General features: G+C 47.8%; 1 protein-coding gene across 1 annotated transcript in view; it reads left to right on the forward strand.

Annotated features, from left to right (window-relative positions):
* Positions 1-863: 863 nt before the first annotated feature.
* LOC144763177 (amine sulfotransferase-like) overlaps positions 864-19084 on the forward strand; it is a 500824-nt gene continuing 482603 nt past the window's right edge. Inside the window, exon 1 of the mRNA XM_078648523.1 lies at positions 864-1071. The gene's annotated coding sequence lies outside the window, so the exon portion shown is untranslated. The remainder of the gene's footprint in view (positions 1072-19084) is intronic.

Raw genomic sequence — 19084 nt, forward strand, 5'->3', positions numbered from 1 at the left:
GGAAATTTTTCAGGGCTCGGTTGTGCAGGGGGGGTCTTCGAGCCGAGACAAAAACTTCACTCAGCTCTGGCTCGGCTCTCCTTGTTAATTTCTTTGCTAGCCCACATCTATCTGTTACCATTGCACATGACCAGGGCTGTGTCACAGAGGGTGCCCCGAGGGCACAACAGGTGTTTGCGCCCGCTTTGCGCTCCCCCGGGGCACCTTGGTATTATAAAAGGGGACGCAGGCACTTGTGCGTCCCCTTCTATAATACCGATGTTGCTGGTGCATTTAATGCGCCGTCGCAGAGGGTGTTCCCTCACTTGCAAAGGGGCATGCCCTATGCAAATGAGGTAATTCCTTTCACTCTGCGTCCCCATCATATTACAGACGCGGGCGCTGCATCAAAGAAGCCCTCAATAGGCGCACTGACAGTGTACCATTGAAAAGGTGGTGCACTATCAGTGCGCCTCCTGACAGCAGCCCTATGCAGGGGGTAAATAGAGTCCCATGGACCACCTCAGACATCCCCTTGAAGGCAGGTGAATTCCCTGACTGCACCCACCTGCAAGGGGATCTCTGATCCCCTTTGAAAGTGCAGGCGGTACTGTACTGTAAAAACACGGAGCGGCTGCTCCGTTTTTTCACATGAATGCACTGCACCCAGGGCAGCACGAGGTCGTGGCTGCTCTGGAGACAGGCTTATTTCATAAAAAGGCGCCTTGGCATTGTTTGCGCCCCGCGCACCTTTTGAAAGGTGCGGGGTGCAAACAATGCCAATGCGTAAGACTGCAGCCGGTAGGCTATCGACAACTATGCTGCACCAAAGGTGATTCATAAATTAGGGAATATTACACATACTGACTAACGCATGGAGACCAGGGCAAAGGTAGTTTAAGGATAGCAGTAGAAAGTCACGTGCGCACATCTGGATAACCTCTTGTTTATGATAAGTGAAAGGCGGGCTCGCTGGCATACAAACCGTGCTGCTGCTCACGTAGCGCTGTGAATCAACATTCTGTGCTTTGCTCTCCGTTCGGTACGAATTCCCCAGCGCCTGCACGAGGAATCTGTACCTGTTGGACCAGGGTAAGGCAATACTATCTTTAAAACGACTGACTTAAGAGTACTCACGAGGCGAGAGGTCACTAATAGGGCGATCTAACTGGGGGGAGCGAGCTGGGGTTTATTTGAAATGCCCTATGGGCAGTTTTGTGAGGAAACCCTTGTGGAGAGTAAGACCAGCGCTCAAGCCGAAAGGAGAAAGCATAACTGTTGGAGATTTCTCGCGATTTATCAAGGGTGGGCTGCTCCCTTCGAGAGGATGCCTTTGTGATCCTAAAAATGTCGAAAAGTAAAGTAAAGATCGGGTGGTGAACAGAATGGAATGACTTTTCGCAGGAATTAAGCTTATACTATATTTACCTCGTAATTTAAGGCGGGAAACAGACTCTGTATTTAAATGCAATTAAATCCACGTAAGAAATAGCTCAAAATGCAGTATTGTAAGCAAACACAATTGCAATTACCTCGCGCTTCGAGAAGAAAATTGTCCATTTGCCATAGCCGTTGAAATTTGTTTCTTGTAAACAAACGCCGTTAAGGAAGTTTGCCTCTCAGAAACAAACATAATGACGAAGGAACAGCAGTAACATGTCGACCTACCCGGCATTACAGTTCTGCTCAAGCACACCCGCCACATCTTTAGCCAGAACAATCCCCTGGAAGCCGGAAGGGATCTCTAGATTTGGCAGGTGGGCATCTGCAGGAAGGGGGCATCAAGGCCCTCTGTTGGGATGACAGGCCGCCCACCCTACCGGTAAACCCCTTTATTACTTCAACACAAAATTGCAGTGGCAATACCTGGTCTAGTGCTGACCTTTATAGGTCCACCTTTGAGAAGTGGATACATTATGTTCACAAATATGTATTATGCAGACACAGCAAAAATAACGGTGCTTGTTGTGGTCTATGTTTGCCCAGGTGCAAGCATTGCATGCTTTACTCTCCATCACATGTACAGAAAAAAGTATTGCAAATACAATTGTCAGATTCTTAAGTCAACCAATCAATCAATTAGGACATTTGTAAAGCACACTACTTACCCGTGAGGGTCTCAAGGTGCTGGGGGAGGGGGGAGGGGTTGGGGGAATGCTGCTACTGCTCGAATAGCCAGGTCTTGAGGAGTCTTCTGAAGGTTAGCAGGTCCTGGGTCTGCCATAGGAGGGTGGGGAGGGTGTTCCAGGTCTTGGCCGCGAGGTGGGAGAACGAACTGCCACCGGAGGTCGCTCTTTGGATGCGGGGGACTGTGGCGAGGGTGAGGTCTGCAGAGCGGAGCTGGTGGTTGGGAGTGTAGAAGCTGAGTCGTCTGTTGAGGTGTGCTGGTCCGGTGTCGTGTAGTGCCTTGTGTGCGTTGGTGAGGAGCTTGAAGGTGATACTCTTGTTGACGTTGAGCCAGTGCAGGTCTCTCTGGTGAGGTGTGATGTGGCTGCGGCGAGGGATGTCGAGGGTCAGGCGAGCAGAGACGTTTTGAATGCGCTGGAGTCGTTTCAAGAGTTTGGCCGAGGCTCCTGCGTAGAGGGCGTTTCCGTAGTATAACCTGCGGCTGACGAGGACCAGGGTGACCGTTCATCTTGTTTCGGTGGGGATTCACCTGTAGATCTTGCGGAGAATGCGGAGGGTGTTGAAGCAGGAGGACGAGACGGCGTTGACCTGCTTTGTCATGGAGAGCATAGAGTCGAGGATGAACACTAGGTTGTGTGAGTGGTTGGTGGGTGTTGGAGCTGTTCCTAGAGCGGTCGGCCACCAGGAGTCATCACAGGCCGAGGGGATGGAGCCGAGGATAAGGACTTCTGTCTTGTCTGAGTTTAGCTTCAGTCGGCTGTTCTTCATCCACTCAGCGACGGCTTTCATTCCTTCGTGGAGGTTGGTTTCAGAGCATAGTTGTCTGCCAGAGCTTGTGGCCCTACTCTTCAATGAAACAGGCGCTCAGAGGGCTTTGGAAAAGTATTAATTTGCACCGTGATAGGTCCAGCTTAACAGCCCAGATGACTGTCATGGCTTTTGACACTACTCTCTAAATAACTCTCCAAATAGGTGGTTTCAGAGGAGTAAACATCTCTCACTACATGCATTTTATTGTTTGATTTATCATTCTGTCCGCTAGTATTTTCGTTGAAATGTGTTATCTTTGGGTTATGATAGGATCTATTCGGTGAAGCCATCCTGAAAAGAAGCTTTGCCCACTACAAGCTAAATGTTATTCATGAAAAACTGTTAAGCTACCCCTCAGTTTCTGTGAACAGATTATTTAAAATATTTTGTAAATGAGTGAAACAAAGAACATTAATAATGATGTTTACAAAAATCACATAATAATGTTAAGCGGTGGTGGTTGTTCAACTCTGAAATTGGTCTTGTACAAACATATTTCTTGAACTGGAGCTAACCCGCCTTCCTTTAGTATGGTTCAGTTGAGCTTTCCTAAGAAAAGTTTGAAAAAACTGGCCAAAATTGCATTTCAGCACCACTTTTACATAATTTACGTATAATTCATAGAAAGGATGGTCACCAATGACATATTCCGATACGTTTGTGGTGTTACTTTCCACAGGGGTACTGATACTCACCCTCCCACCCCTTCCCAAGTATACTTTGAAAAGTAAATGTTGATTTTTTCTAACGTACTCTCCTCGAAGAATTGGCTAAAGATTTATTTACAAAATGTATTCATGCAAGTTAACATGGGCCATCAAAGGTTACAAAAAGAACAGGTCGCAGACACCAGAGCTTGACAAATCTATAGGGTCCGGCAGAAGTGCTACTACTCAATTAGGTAGAGATCACAGGGTCAGATAGCAGATAGTCTTCACCTGGACAGGACTCAGAGAGCAGCAGTATAAATATAATGAAAACATGATTATCATCGGTGACAGAGTACCTTCACATGTGTTACGACATATAGCAGGTGTAGTGCCCTTTGGTACGAATGATGGAAAATCAGATCCCTTAATTTGCCAAGGATCTCACCCCTCTGGTCCAGTGTAGAAGCTTTAATGGCATCCATCTAACCAGGCTGTACAATAACCAAACTCAAACCCTACTATTCATCCTAGAACTAAGGTATTTTTCTTACGTGTGTCTGTGCAAGAGTTTAGGAAGGTCTGTATATATAGTGCTGAGATCTGTGTGCAGTAAGCATGGCACAAGTTTTACTCCAAGCTGAATGTCCCAGACTGTCAACGTCCCATGGGGGTGTTGCTGTTGAAGAAAAGGTAGGGATGAGAGGCTTTGCGACTTCTACTAGGCCTTCTATGCCAGAAGCACACAGGGATGGCCTTTAACCTGTTCCCGGACCAGTCAACAGTAGTTTGCCTCTTTACTGTCCACATGCTTTAACATTGAAGGGAAGGACTGAATGCGCAAGGGAAAAGAACAGAGGCCGGTGAACAAGTCCTAAGAATACTTGAGTACAGAGGGTGTACTAAACCACACAGTATGGTGCTAATTGAACCTCAGCAGAGGCCAAGAGGCATGTAAAATAATCTATAAAGACCTAGGGGTCGATTCCGATTCGGGAAAAACCGCTCTGAATAGCCGTTCAGAGCGTTTTTCCCGTACGAATCATACCCTGACACGTCCCCCGTACGTACGACGAAGTATGATTCGTACCAGGAGCCGTACTCCGTAGGAGTTGTACAAGACACAGTATGACTCTAATCTCCGTACGATTCTCCCTCGGAACCCGCTGTACGCGACATATGTACGGTTCGCGGCTGATTTTTACGACCCAGCAAGTACGATAAGTGTCGGGTACGCACCGTACGACCCTTTTTCTACGGGAGCTGAAAACAGCCGTAAAAGCAGAGTTCACGCTGAAACAGGTACGGAACGGCCCCCGGGTACGGTGCGTACCCCCCATGATCGCAGGGGTACGCACCGTACCCCTGCGATCATGGGGTGTACAAGCCGTACCCCCATTGTACGATCGGTGTACGAGCCGTACCCCCATTGTACGATCGGTGTTCGAGCCGTACCCCATGTACGATCGTCGATGTACGAGCCGTACCCCAATGTACAATTGGTGTACGAGCCGTACCCCATGTACGATGGGGGTACGGCTCGTACACCGATCATACAATGGTGGTACGGCTCGTACACTGATCATACATGGGGTACGGCTCGTACACCGATCGTACATTGGGGGTACGGCTCGTACACCGATCGTACAATGGGGGTACGGCTCGTACACCGATCGTACATGGGGTACGGCTCGTACACCGATCATACAATGGGGGTACGGCTCGTACACCGATCTTACAATGGGGGTATGGCTCGTACACCCCATGATCGAAGGGGTACGGTGCGTACCCCTGCGATCATGGGGTGTACGGACCGTACGGTGTGTATGTGTTTGTGTGCTTTTCCGTACTACTTGCCCTTACCTGACGTGGACCGTACGAATCGCCTCCTCATACCCCGGTCCGGATCGTACTCGTCGGGTCGTACGGCATGTGTACGAGTCGTACGGTATGTGTACGAGTCGTACGGTTCACGGTTTCAGCCTTGCAATACATACGGATCGCGACGATTCGGACAGATTCACGGAATACGGATCGTACTTCGCGACTCGGACGGACGGGTACGATTCGTACGGAGAGGGCTCCGGATACAAATCATACGGACGTTTTTTTTCCCGAATCGGAATCGACCCCCTAATTTACATCACTGTATACTGTGGCGGATGGGTAGCTCAGTGGGTTAAACACCTACTCCAGATATCTTAGGAATTGTAATAGTAAAACATTTATAAATTGTAATTGTAAAACATTTATAAAGCGCATGGTTACCCGAAGGCATCCCAGCGCTAGAGGCTGATGCTCATGAACTGAGTGCAGGATATGGGAACAGAAATGTTTTTTAATGTGCTTCCAGAAGACCAAATGATTGGTTTCACATCGAATGTCAAGGGGGAGAGAATTCCACAACCTTGGTGCATTATACTGTACGTGCTTTCCTTATTCTTGGAACAGTTGCCATCTGTTTATTGCCTGATTGCAAGGCTCTTTTAGGGTGATAAGGCCAGATAATGGAGCGAACAATAGGTGGACCATTACCTAGCAATGCCTTATGTGCAATGCAAAGCACCTCGAACTGCACTCTCTGCTAAATAGGCAGCCAATGTAGAGTGGCCAGAGCAGTCTATGCTGACTGTCAGTTAGGGATGTTCAGAAGCGGCTGAGCTGCACAGTTCTGTACGGTTTGCAATTTCCTAAAGGTAGTGTAGGGTGCTTCTAAATAAAGAGCATTGGCATAGTCAAGCCTGGAAAGTATGAGGGCCTGAACCACCGTTTTCCTGGCAGAGAAGGGGAGCAGGGAATGATTTTCCGAAGCAATTACCTGCAACCTTAGGTGCTTGCTCCCCAAAATCCAGGTTACGATCCAGCCAAACCCCCAGACTCTTGATCTGTTCTTTGGGGGAGGGGGGAGCCAAAGCCACTAGGCCACGGTAGACTATCCTTAGGCGAGGGGGATTTACCTAAAAACATCAGCTCCGTTTTAGATCCGTTGAGTTGAGTTTCAGAAAAGAACCCTCCATCCATGCTGAGACTTTTTCAAGGCACCTGGCCAAATCAGGGCCAGTGTTGTTGAGCTGGTTAAAGGAAACAACCAACTGCTTGTCATTGGCAAATGTGACAATCTAGATGCCTAACAACTCCGCATAACCTGCCAAGGGGCTTATATAAACATTGAAAAGAGTGGGGCTCAGAGATGATCCATGAGGAACCCCATATCTGAGTGGCAGAGAGTCAGGGTATATTCTTCTTGGAACACCTGAAATGACCTGTCCTCCAGAAAGGATTGAAGCCACGTATCAGTCACTCTTACATCTCTGAGTCTCTGAATAAGTACCTGATGGTTGATTGTATCGAAGGCTGCGCTAAGAACCAAAAGCACAATGGCAGCGCAGACTCCGTTGTCTAAAATGTTCCTGGTTTCCTCAATTACTGCTAAAAGGGCAGTCTCTGTGCCCTGTTGAGGTCTAAACTCAGTTTGGAAAGAATGGAAATGGTTGTTGCTTTCCAGAAATGCAGAAAGTGCAACATTCACATGCTTTTGGGCAATTTTGCTGATTCCTGGCAATAGAGAGATGGGACGATAATTCCCTTTTTTAAAAGGGCTTTATATATTGCTTGCTTCCATCGAGGGTTGACCAGACACGTCAAAAATGTAGCATTAATCATGTCCAAGATAACAGGGGATACTGTATCAAAGATTGTCAGATTATGTGTGCTAATGCTGACAAAATGGGCTCATCAGTTTGTTAATCCGTAAAATTGCTGCCATTGTGGGGAGATATTAAGTGACAAGAGAATTGAACGTCAGCAGAGAGGCCAAGAGGCATGTAAAATAACCTCTAAAGACCTAATTTACATTACTGTATACTGTGGCAGACTGATAACTCAGTGGGTTGAACACCTGCTCCAAACGTTTTAGTGACCATCAGATTATGTGTTCTAAATCTGACATGATGGGCTCATCATTTTGTTAATCCATAAAATTGCTGCCATTGTGGGGAGATATTAAGTGACAAGAGACACATTTCTTTGTGGATACTACATAATCCATCACAGACAATGAGTTTGTTAGAGCTTGCTCTATGGCACATAATTTAAGCATTCCATACAAGTAATGTGAGACTTAAATTCAGACTTGAAGTACAACTGTAAACAAGTGCAAGAGACACCAATATGCTAAAGGGAATGTCGGTAAATATAATTATAAGATACAATGGGTCACCAAATCATGCTCAAAATATAGTAGGTAGCATTACTACATGCAATCAATGCAGAGAATTTAACATTTTCAAAAACAATGTGATTACTGCAACAGCTAATGTAATAAAATATAATCAGCTATCCTCCATGACTTTAGTATTGTAGTTAATGATTCCTAGAATGTATGATCATCATACAAAACAGGACAAAAGAGCAAAGGTGCTCCGTGCCCCTAGTGATCAAACATAAAACAGATAACAACAATGATATTGCAAGGGCATATGGGCGAAGATCAACAAACAACAAAGGTCTAGCAAGGTCAGCTGGATTAGAGATTTATAATTCTAAGAATAGTCCTAGTCTGTTTGTTGCAATGTTGATGATATTTCAACATCAATACTCACTTTCTGAGGTCAACATCAATACTCACTTTCTGAGGTCATCATCTAGACAGAAATTGTGAATTCACTTTAATTTTCTTTCTCTGACTGCAAAGTGAGAGGAGTCTGCAAACACCAACCCTCATGTTACAAAAATAAGCAGCAATTTGTCAGTAGACATAGCCTGGTATTTGACCTCTGTGTTTGAAGCTCAGCAAGTGTGACAAATTAAATACAGAATTTAAAGGCATCTTTAATATTTGCTTGGACATTCACTTCTCCCCAAAAATCGGATCACAACCCACCAGTTTGGAAAACATAAGTCTAAGGCCAACACTGACCCAACTGAGTAATCTAGATGTGACCCTAAGCCTAATTCAAACCCTAGAACTATCCATAGCCACTGACACTATGACTAAGTAACCTCCAACCCTTACCCATAAGTCCACTTGTACCGTTTGTGTTATATTTAGGTTAAACACTTTTGCTACAAATGAAAAAACAACTGTGAGAAGTTGGTCTGATAGATGATGTTTCCAATTCTGGAACCACCTGATATCAGACCAAACAATCCCTTATGGTGTCTGGTTGTAAGTCAACCTTATTAGACAAGCTATCCTAGGGGTAGCATGGACTAAGCAGCCTAAAGGCTTAACTTAAGAGGTCGTGTTAAGCGAGCTGTTTTACCACATACAATCCTGTAATATCAAATGAAAGGACACCACACAAGTATATATTATAAAAATATATGTGTTTATTACTAAAAACAATCCCCAGTATTCTTTATGAATAAAGGGGCACAAGCGTTAAATCAAAAGCACAGTTTAAACATAGAAAGTTGCACAATTATGGATGAGGGCGGGGGGCCACACAAACCATATACTAAACAAGTGGTATAAGAGATACCAATCGAACAGTGGTTAGGCCTAGGGCCTAGGGAATCGCTGGGAGCAGTCAGGACAAGCAGTGCTGAAGTCGGGAAAAGCCCGCGGGATTCGGGTGCAGTGCGGAAAGCGCACGCATGCACCAATGTTAACCAATGGTGCGTAAAAGTTTTAAAGTTTAAGGACACTTCCGCTGAACCTAGAGGAACAAAACTTAAGACACAGACCCTAGAGATGTGTACCAGTGTGGGAACACCGGCGGAGCAAAGTTACCTCACCCACAGGAAGCGGGTGCACAGGGTCGAAGTTGAGTCGGGTTTCGTCACGCAGGCTCTTGGTGCTTGAAGCTGAAAGGGCTGCAGGCGGGGTGAAAGAGAAGTGTCCGGTGGAGTCCAAGGGTGGACTCAAGTCGAAAAGTACCTGAAAGCAGAGGGGACAGAGTCTGGGTCACTCAGCAGTGACCAGGGTGGAACCAGGACGGAACCAGGCAATGTCGGGCGCAATCAGGTGGTCGTCGAGGAGCTTCTCTCCGCTGTCACATGAGCTCTGGGGCCTCTACGACGTCCAGGAGCAGGTCACGATCTGTCCCACGCAGGCTCTCGCTGTAGGCGCTGTCGGCTTCAAGATTGGAGCAAACAACACTTGGCAAAAGCAATCCACGCGGAACCAGGAGATTGCTTCTCACTCGGACCAGGAGGGTCAGAGTGGGGGCTCCTTTTCAGGGGAGCTGGTGCAGATCTGGAGCAACCAGATTCACAGGTCGAATTTCAAAGTTCGTCGGTACAGGGGCCACTAGCCGGCTGGCAAGTGACCGGGCCAACGCATTGAGCCAAAAGAAGCAGAAGGGCCCCACGCAGCACTCGTCGAGTGTGGAGGGCTGAACTTCGGTGCAAGTGTGGCTCAGGGTGGGGGCTTCTCAAACCCCGGTGTACAGCTTCGAGGGTCACTCGTGGGCTGCACGGTCAGCGTCTCATGGTCTTTCCAAGATGGCATGCCCCACGCTTCCGGTCGCCTCCACGGGTCTCAGCTCTGCAGGGACTGTGGATCGGGCTGTTAGAAGGCAGGCAAGCTTGATCTCGTTGATCTCTGTCGCTCGAGGTTCCGGCGGGAACTGCGACAAAGCAGACGTCGATGGCTGGATGGTGCCTGTTTGCACAGGGTGGTCACTCCTTGACCACAAGGGAGATTCTTCGGGCTTCTACGTCGAGTAGGATGTCGAAGGGTCCAGAGTTTTGTTTCTTATGTTTCATCAGGATAATCTGAAGTGTCTTGGCACTGCTCCCGCTCTTATTCGAATCTGGGGGGCTGGATTACCTGCTAGGTCCCCTCCTATGGGTGGGACCCAGGAAGTGGGTGGATACACCCCCTTCCTTTGATCCAGGCCGCCCTGGCATGAGGGCTGGAGTGCCCCAGAACCGGTTTGGCCGGATTATGCAAGGGGCAGCCTTGTGCGCCCCAAGCAGTGTCTGGTTTCTTTCAAACCTCCCTGCTACAATCCACTATCTCCTGTCTGAGGGGTGGTAACACCCCCCTGCGACAGGAAACCCTTTGTCCAGGCCCCATTTGGCTGAGTTTCGGTCAGCTTCAGGGGGTCAGACTCTTGTCTGTGGCAGAGGCATCCATTTTGTGGATCTAAGGTCCTTTTAGAAATTAACCGCATTTAAGTAAAGTAACATGTCTTACCCCTCTAGAGGGGTGGAATGCTATCACCGTCGCCAGAACTGGCGAGGGGATAGTATTCCAAATCGTATGACACCTTACACGACATGTTTTGATAAAGCCAAAACAAAGTTGCTATATAACCGCAAAGATTATAAGGCACTTAAGAGTATATGGTATGGCATTATCCTGAAACAGCTTAGGGAGTTGTTCCCGACAGCTGCAGACAGGCTCAGCTCATGCTAGAGCTCCATCTCACATTAAACCACGCACTCTGCCTCCAGGATTGATGAGTCCTTCCATAGGAGTGGCTCACAGGTTTATATGTGTCCAGATATAGGTTTAGATATAGGTATACTATATCTAAGTAAGGGGTGATTACACCACCTTACCCCAGCTGAGTGATCAGCCAGTTGTGTCAATTTAAGAACCAGCCAGGGGTGGCAAAAGATATGCTGCAGCCCCTGGTAGGCCTTGGTGGCTCCTATGCCCTGGGCACCTATAGTGCATTTACAGGGGCTGACAAGGAGTCCATTTCCAATTGTGGTATGTACCTAGGGTACAGGGAATCCATTTTACAGAGAGAGCAGATGGCCTGGGGCCCTGATTAGCAGGGAACCAGGTCAACTAAGTCAAAAGACCAGCTAAACACAGGCAAAAAAATCTGGGGTAACCATAGTCAGGTAGCCACCTTCCTACATAAACCCCCCCAAACGAAAGGAGATAAGGCTATCCTTGGCCAGATAAGCCTATATTGCCTGAGTGGCCATATAAGGAAGTACCTGCACTAGCATGGGTACCCCCTGTCTCATGGTCCACTAAGCAGTCCCTCACCCTTTGGGTATTAGAGGGTCTCCACCATAGGGAATCACTACCTTGGGTGTGTTTATGCAAAGTTAAAGGCTGGTTTGGATATGGAGTATTGAAGTGAGGCTCTACTAAGTTAGGGCTTGGCTTCCTCCAATTATCTTCCACCATGTGTGCCTTTCTTTCTTTAACTGAGTTGCACTGTGCTCTCAGGGTCAACCTCTGGCTACCTAAAGCTGGAGTCTGGGTCCCTCTGTTTGGCTTGCTGGAGGGACAGTTCAGGTTTGGGCCCTTTGGGTCCCAGGTTTGGCTGTGCCCAACAGACTCCATATGTGGGAGGTCCCTAACTGTTTTTAAGGGGGCTCCCTCAGGAGTTTTTAAAGTTTTCACCTCACTAGGGCTACTAGTTTTGGTGCCCCTTATCTGTTGATGGGGGTGCTTTATTTGACAGGGGGCCCTCTGGGTCTCACTGTCCTTCTTGTCCTCTGCAGCCCTGGGCTGGCTAAGGCAAGGTAGAGAGGGGCAGGTTACCTGCTCCAGACTGGGTCCCACCTGAGAAGGGTCCACCGCCATCAGAGGCTCTGTCAGGCCAGGCCTAACAACCTCTGGGGCAGTTCCTTCATCAGGGGTAAGATCAGTTCCCTGAGGAGGCTGATCCTGTCCTAAAGTCTGGTGAGGGGGAGATTTCTCTTCCTCCTCCATGCTCTCAGTTTGTGTGGAGTTATCCATCATTTCAGGCTTCACAACACACATATCAGTTTGAGTTTGGGCTGTGGCCATCACAGCCCCACCAACCTTTTCAGGAGGAGACTCAGTTTGGGTTTCTGCTGTTATAATAACAGCTTTGCTATTCTGTTCAGGAAGAGCTTTTGCTAAAGATGGGGCAGAGAGTTTCTCAGCCCTACCAACCTTTTCAGGAAGGACATCTTGAATTGGGGCTGTAGCCATTACAGCCCCACTAACCTTTCCATTGGAATTCACCATTCTAGAATGGGTTTCCTCTTCAACCTCAGCCCAGGCTGAGATTTCTAAATCATTACCCAGTAGACAGTCCACAGGCAAGTTTGATGACACTGCCACTCTCTTTGGGCCAGTGACACCTCCCCAGCTGAGACTTACTACTGCCATGGGATGATTTGTTTGGATGCCATCAATGTTTATTACCTGGTATGTGGCACCAGGTAAAAGTTGCTTAGAGGGGACTATGCCATCAGCCACCATGGTGATGCTAGCCCCTGTGTCTCTAAAAGCTTCAACCCTCAAACCATTGATGATGGGTTCTTGTCTATATTTGCTCAAAGTATTTGGGCAATCAGAGAAGTTGGCAAACCCCATGCCAGTCTCATAAACAAGATTATTTGGGGATGGGGACCTGGATAGGCCAGGGTCCTCCTGGGCTCCAAAAGTAAACCCACCCAGATTCCTGGGTGTGCTCCCACTTCCTGGGGGATTACTGCTGACAGTAACAGGAGGTGCTGGGGCTGGCTTTGGAGGTATATTCTCTTTATTGCCATTCTTGGGACAACAGTTGTCTGTTTTGTAATGCCCAACCTGCTTACAGACATGGCAATAGGGCTTTTTCTCTGTTGAAGAAGTGTCTTGGGACCCACCCCCATTCTTGGAGTTTTGGGGCCCTGGGGAAGTCTTTTCTTTATTTTTATCCCCACCCTTATCTTGAGGCTTGGTAGACTCCTTCTTCTGGTTACTGTCCTGATTCTTAGGCCTAATCCTGGTTCTGACCCACTTGTCTGCCTTCTTTCCCAATTCTTGGGGAGAGGTCAGATCAGAGTCCACCAGGTGCTGGTGTAAGAGCTGGTTCTGACAATTACTTAGGATCTGCTCCCTCATAATCAAATTATACAATCCTGTAAAGTCATGTACTTTGCTGCCATGTAGCCAACCCTCCAGAGCCTTAGTAGCACAATCTACAAAATCAGTCCAGTCCTGTGTCTGTGTCTTCTGGGTGTCTCGGAACTTCAACCTGTACTGTTCAGTGGTTAAGCCAAACCCATCTATTAGGACACTCTTCAGGACTTTGTAATTGTTTGCATCCTCATGTCTGACAGTGAGGAGCTTATCTCTCCCTTTCTCTGAAAAGGAGTACCATAAGATTGCTGCCCACTGTTCCTCAGGAACCTGCTGTACCATGCAGGCTCTCTCAAGAGCAGTTATCCACTTGTGGATGTCATCCCCTTCCTTGTAGGGGGGCACAATCTTTGTCAGGTTTCTACTATCATAGGACCTGGGTTTCTCTTTAGGAATATTTCTGCCACCAGTGGCATCTAAGCCACACAATTTTTGCTCTCTTGCCAAGGCAAGTCTAGCTTGAGCCAAGGCTACCTCCTCCCTCTCTATTTGGAGTTTGACAGCCCTCATTCTGGCCCTATGCTCTATCTTCTGAGAGGCAGTCATACCTCTCTGAGATTCTCTTGAGGCACTAGAAATATGAGAGTCCCCTGAGGGAGATCTCACTCTTCTGTTGCCTGGGAGAATGACATGGTAGGGTCTGGGGAGGTGCTGGCCCTCTCCATTCCCCAGTAGGTCTAAGTTGGCCTGGCTAAGCCTGGCAACTTTACCTTGGTTAACCCCTAGCTCCTGATCTTCAGGTTCATCTATGTCTGAACCATCCTCCTCCTCTTCCTCCTCTTCTTCTTCCTCCTCTGGAGTGGTATCAGTTACAGGGGGGTTCACTCCATCTCCTGACTCTAAGGGAACTTCATTCGCCTTCTCTAAGTCATCCTGTTCTAGAATGGCTATCAGGATAGGACAGGTGGGACTTCTGCCCCTTTTTAACCCTCTTGAGATGCACAAGGCAATCAAGTCCTTTCGGGTTAATTTGTCATAGCTGGAAGTTGCCTTGGTAAGGTCAACTGTCACAGGAGCAGACCCTGAGGCTTTTCCTGTGTCAGACATGACTCTAGTGTGGTGTAAGTGGTGCACTTACCTACACTAAGTGTTTTCCTACTGTACCTTGCTAGTGAGTTGTAGTCAGGGTGTGCTAATCCCTTTAATCTACAACTACTAAGTTCAGTAGAACTTAATATGCTAAGATTTTGATTTATATGTACCTAGAGGTACTTGATGTGATCTTTCAATTTGATAAAAGATTGCAATGGTAAAACAACAGCAAGCTCAAATCCGCACCGCTGCTCACCAATGTGAGAAGTTGGTCTGATAGATGATGTTTCCAATTCTCGAACCACCTGATATCAGACCAAACAATCCCTTATGATGTCTGGTTGTAAGTCAACCTTATTAGACAAGCTATCCTAGGGGTAGCATGGACTAAGCAGCCTAAAGGCTTAACTTAAGAGGTCGTGTTAAGCGAGCTGTTTTACCACATACAATCCTGTAATATCAAATGAAAGGACACCACACAAGTATATATTATAAAAATATATGTGTTTATTACTAAAAACAATCCCCAGTATTCTTTATGAATAAAGGGGCACAAGCGTTAAATCAAAAGCACAGTTTAAACATACAAAGTTGCACAATTATGGATGAGGGCGGGGAGCCACTCAAACCATATACTAAACAAGTGGTATAAGAGATACCAATCGAACAGTGGTTAGGCCTAGGGCCTAGGGAATCGCTGGGAGCAGTCAGGACAAGCAGTGCTGAAGTCGGGAAAAGCCCGCGGGATTCGGGTGCAGTGCGGAAAGCGCACGCATGCACCAATGTTAACCAATGGTGCGTAAAAGTTGTAAAGTTAAAGTTTAAGGACACTTCCGCTGAACCTAGAGGAACAAAACTTAAGACACAGACCCTAGACATGTGTACCAGTGTGGGAACAGCGGCGGAGCAAAGTTACCTCACCCACAGGAAGCGGGTGCACAGGGTCGAAGTTGAGTCGGGTTTCGTCACGCAGGCTCTTGGTGCTTGAAGCTGAAAGGGCTGCAGGCGGGGTGAAAGAGAAGTGTCCGGTGGAGTCCAAGGGTGGACTCAAGTCGAAAAGTACCTGAAAGCAGAGGGGACAGAGTCTGGGTCACTCAGCAGTGACCAGGGTGGAACCAGGACGGAACCAGGCAATGTCGGGCGCAATCAGGTGGTCGTCGAGGAGCTTCTCTCCACTGTCACGTGGGCTCTGGGGCATCTACGATGTCCAGAAGCAGGTCACGATCTGTCCCACGCAGGCTCTCGCCGTCAGCACTGTCGGCTTCAAGATTGGAGCAAACAACACTTGGCAAAAGCAATCCACGCGGAACCGGGAGATTGCTTCTCACTCGGACCAGGAGGGTCAGAGTGGGGGCTCCTTTTCAGGGGAGCTGGTGCAGATCTGGAGCAACCAGATTCACAGGTTGAATTTCAAAGTTCGTCGGTACAGGGGCCACTAGCCGGCTGGCAAGTGACCGGGCCAACGCGTTGAGCCAAAAGAAGCAGAAGGGCCCCACGCAGCACTCGTCGAGTGTGGAGGGCTGAACTTCGGTGCAAGTGTGGCTCAGGGTGGGGGCTTCTCAAACCCCGGTGTACAGCTTCGAGGGTCACTTGTGGGCTGCACGGTCAGCGTCTCGTGGTCTTTCCAAGATGGCGTGCCCCAGGCTTCCGGTCGCCTCCACGGGTCTCAGCTCTGCAGGGACTGTGGATCGGGCTGTTAGAAGGCAGGCAAGCTTGATCTCGTCGATCTCTGTTGCTCGAGTTCCGGCGGGAACTGCGACAAAGCAGACATCGATGGCTGGATGGTGCCTGTTTGCACAGGGTGGTCACTCCTTGACCACAAGGGAGATTCTTCGGGCTTCTACGTTGAGTAGGATGTCGAAGGGTCCAGAGTTTCATTTCTTATTTTTCATCAGGATAATCTGAAGTGTCTTGGCACTGCTCCCGCTCTTATTCGAATCTGGGGGGCTGGATTACCTGCTAGGTCCCCTCCTATGGGTGGGACCCAGGAAGTGGGTGGATACACCCCCTTCCTTTGATCCAGGCCGCCCTGGCACGAGGGCTGGAGTGCCCCAGAACCGGTTTGGCCGGATTATGCAAGGGGCAGCCTTGTGCGCCCCAAGCAGTGTCTGGTTTCTTTCAAACCTCCCTGCTACAATCCACTATCTCCTGTCTGAGGGGTGGTAACACCCCCCTGCGACAGGAAACCCTTTGTCCAGGCCCCATTTGGCTGAGTTTCGGTCAGCTTCAGGGGGTCAGACTCTTGTCTGTGGCAGAGGCATCCATTTTGTGGATCTAAGGTCCTTTTAGAAATTAACCGCATTTAAGTAAAGTAACATGTCTTACCCCTCTAGAGGGGTGGAATGCTATCCCCGTCGCCAGAACTGGCGAGGGGATAGTATTCCAAATCGTATGACACCTTACACGACATGTTTTGATAAAGCCAAACCAAAGTTGCTATATAACCGCGAGGATTATAAGGCACTTAAGAGTATATGGTATGGCATTATCCTGAAACGGCTTAGGGAGTTGTTCCCGACAGCTGCAGACAGGCTCAGCTCATGCTAGAGCTCCATCTCACATTAAACCACGCACTCTGCCTCCAGGATTGATGAGGCCTTCCATAGGAGTGCCTCACAGGTTTATATGTGTCCAGATATAGGTTTAGATATAGGTATACTATATCTAAGTAAGGGGTGATTACACCACCTTACCCCAGCTGAGTGATCAGCCAGTTGTGTCAATTTAAGAACCAGCCAGGGGTGGCAAAAGATATGCTGCAGCCCCTGGTAGGCCTTGGTGGCTCCTATGCCCTGGGCACCTATAGTGCATTATACAGGGGCTGACAAGGAGTCCATTTCAAATTGTGGTATGTACCTAGGGTACAGGGAATCCATTTTACAGAGAGAGCAGATGGCCTGGGGCCCTGATTAGCAGGGAACCAGGTCAACTAAGTCAAAAAACCAGCTAAACACAGGCAAAAAAATCTGGGGTAACCATAGTCAGGTAGCCACCTTCCTACAACAACGTTTTTCAAATTTAAATACTTTGTTTAGTATTCGTGCTATGGGTACATTTGTTTTATCTAGCATGTCTGTGTAGTATGACAAGCGAAACCTCACTGGTCTGCATCAAATGCTGCACACTCACGGATGATTGGGAGATACCTGCCTATTGGCCTGTTGTATTTTGGAAGTAGCTCGGAGTTAATATTCAAAATATAGCAGCTTTCCTTAAGGGTGCCATGGTATGTCTGCTGTGCACAATTGGTGTTTTGTCATCTTTTATGTGATCCATCATTTTTACGGTGACTTCTAGATGATGTAGGAGAAGGTGTACATTTTGCTATCTACACATAGCAAATAAATTCCTCCCAAAATGGGTGATCTATTTCTGTAGATACTGTTTTATGCCCATAGCCAGGCCCTGTATCGGGAAACATTCACTAAGAATCCTGGAGTATTTTGGGCTGTTAGATTGATGATTGTGACAAGTTGCAGAAGACAGGTATGTGATGGGCCCTTGTGTGAATAGTCTACAGCTGGTGTTAATTTCTGTTGTAGTTAACATCAATTTCAGATGGTTCAGTTATTTTAATGGCATTCATTGATAATAATATGTTTTGCTCCAATGATGGTGGGTTTAAAAAAACAGTCCTTATATAAATATGTTTAAACTATCCTCACACTCTAGGATGCTACAACTAGAAAGGGCTTTTGGGGACTCCCTTGGTTGAGACATGCCAGCAATTCTGCTCTGAAAGCAGCCACCTAGCTACTGGCATAGTGGTAAAATGCTAGAACAGACAGAATGGCCTGTCCAACCTTCAATAGGCGATATTTTCTGCTTGTTGCAGAGAATATCACTTTTGCTGATTCCATTTGTGAGCAGACCTCCTAGACCCTCATTACGAGTGTCCTGGTAAATGGGTTGTGTGCAGTAAGTCTTGCTACAACACAGTCCTGCTATCGCAATTATGAGTTTGTGATAAATATCAGCATGTCAAACCTGCTGATATTTATTGGGGGGAGATGGGCAGTATTTGCCAGAACATGGAGATGTTGTTGCAGTAAATATCAACATCCACATTTTCTCCCCAAAACTTGTGAAAGGCAATAGTGTTTGTACCATTTAAATTGTGTCAGTTTTAGTCAAACGTGACAGTCATTACAACCAATATCTAGCACCTCCTAATGAAGACCTTAACGTTTCTAGAAGGGCAGTGGAAAAGGCATCATACACAGGAAATATATAGGCCTGGGCAGAGTTTGCTGAGTTCTGCTCTGCAGAACTCCATGAAATGTCGAAAAAACTCTGCCATGCTCCACAGTTGTTTTGATCTGGGAAGCAAGATGGCGCCTGACTGACGGCCGCGGGTGATCACTCCTTTGCTGCTGGAGACGTATGGCAGGTATTTGGATGCTGGCTTGTTAAATTGAACTATTTAGGTTAAAAAACTCCCCCCCCCCCATGACTCACCCATATTTGCTGGACAATTTTGACCCCCCTCGCCATGGCAGAGGAACTGTTCTTGGTGGTATTGACTGTGGCTCGAGGTGGGGTGAGGGAGCTGCGGAGCGCTGCGCTCCAGGACCGGCGTGGAGGCAAAGGAGGGGCCGGGAACATTGAGACCGAGACGCCTGCAGGGGCCGAGTGGTTTGCGGCGGAGCGGTACACCAAAACGGCAGTGGGAGAGACAGAGGCTTCCAGTATGCCT

This window comes from Lissotriton helveticus, chromosome 6 (genome assembly GCF_964261635.1).
Source record: "Lissotriton helveticus chromosome 6, aLisHel1.1, whole genome shotgun sequence".
Lineage (NCBI taxonomy): Eukaryota > Metazoa > Chordata > Amphibia > Caudata > Salamandridae > Lissotriton > Lissotriton helveticus.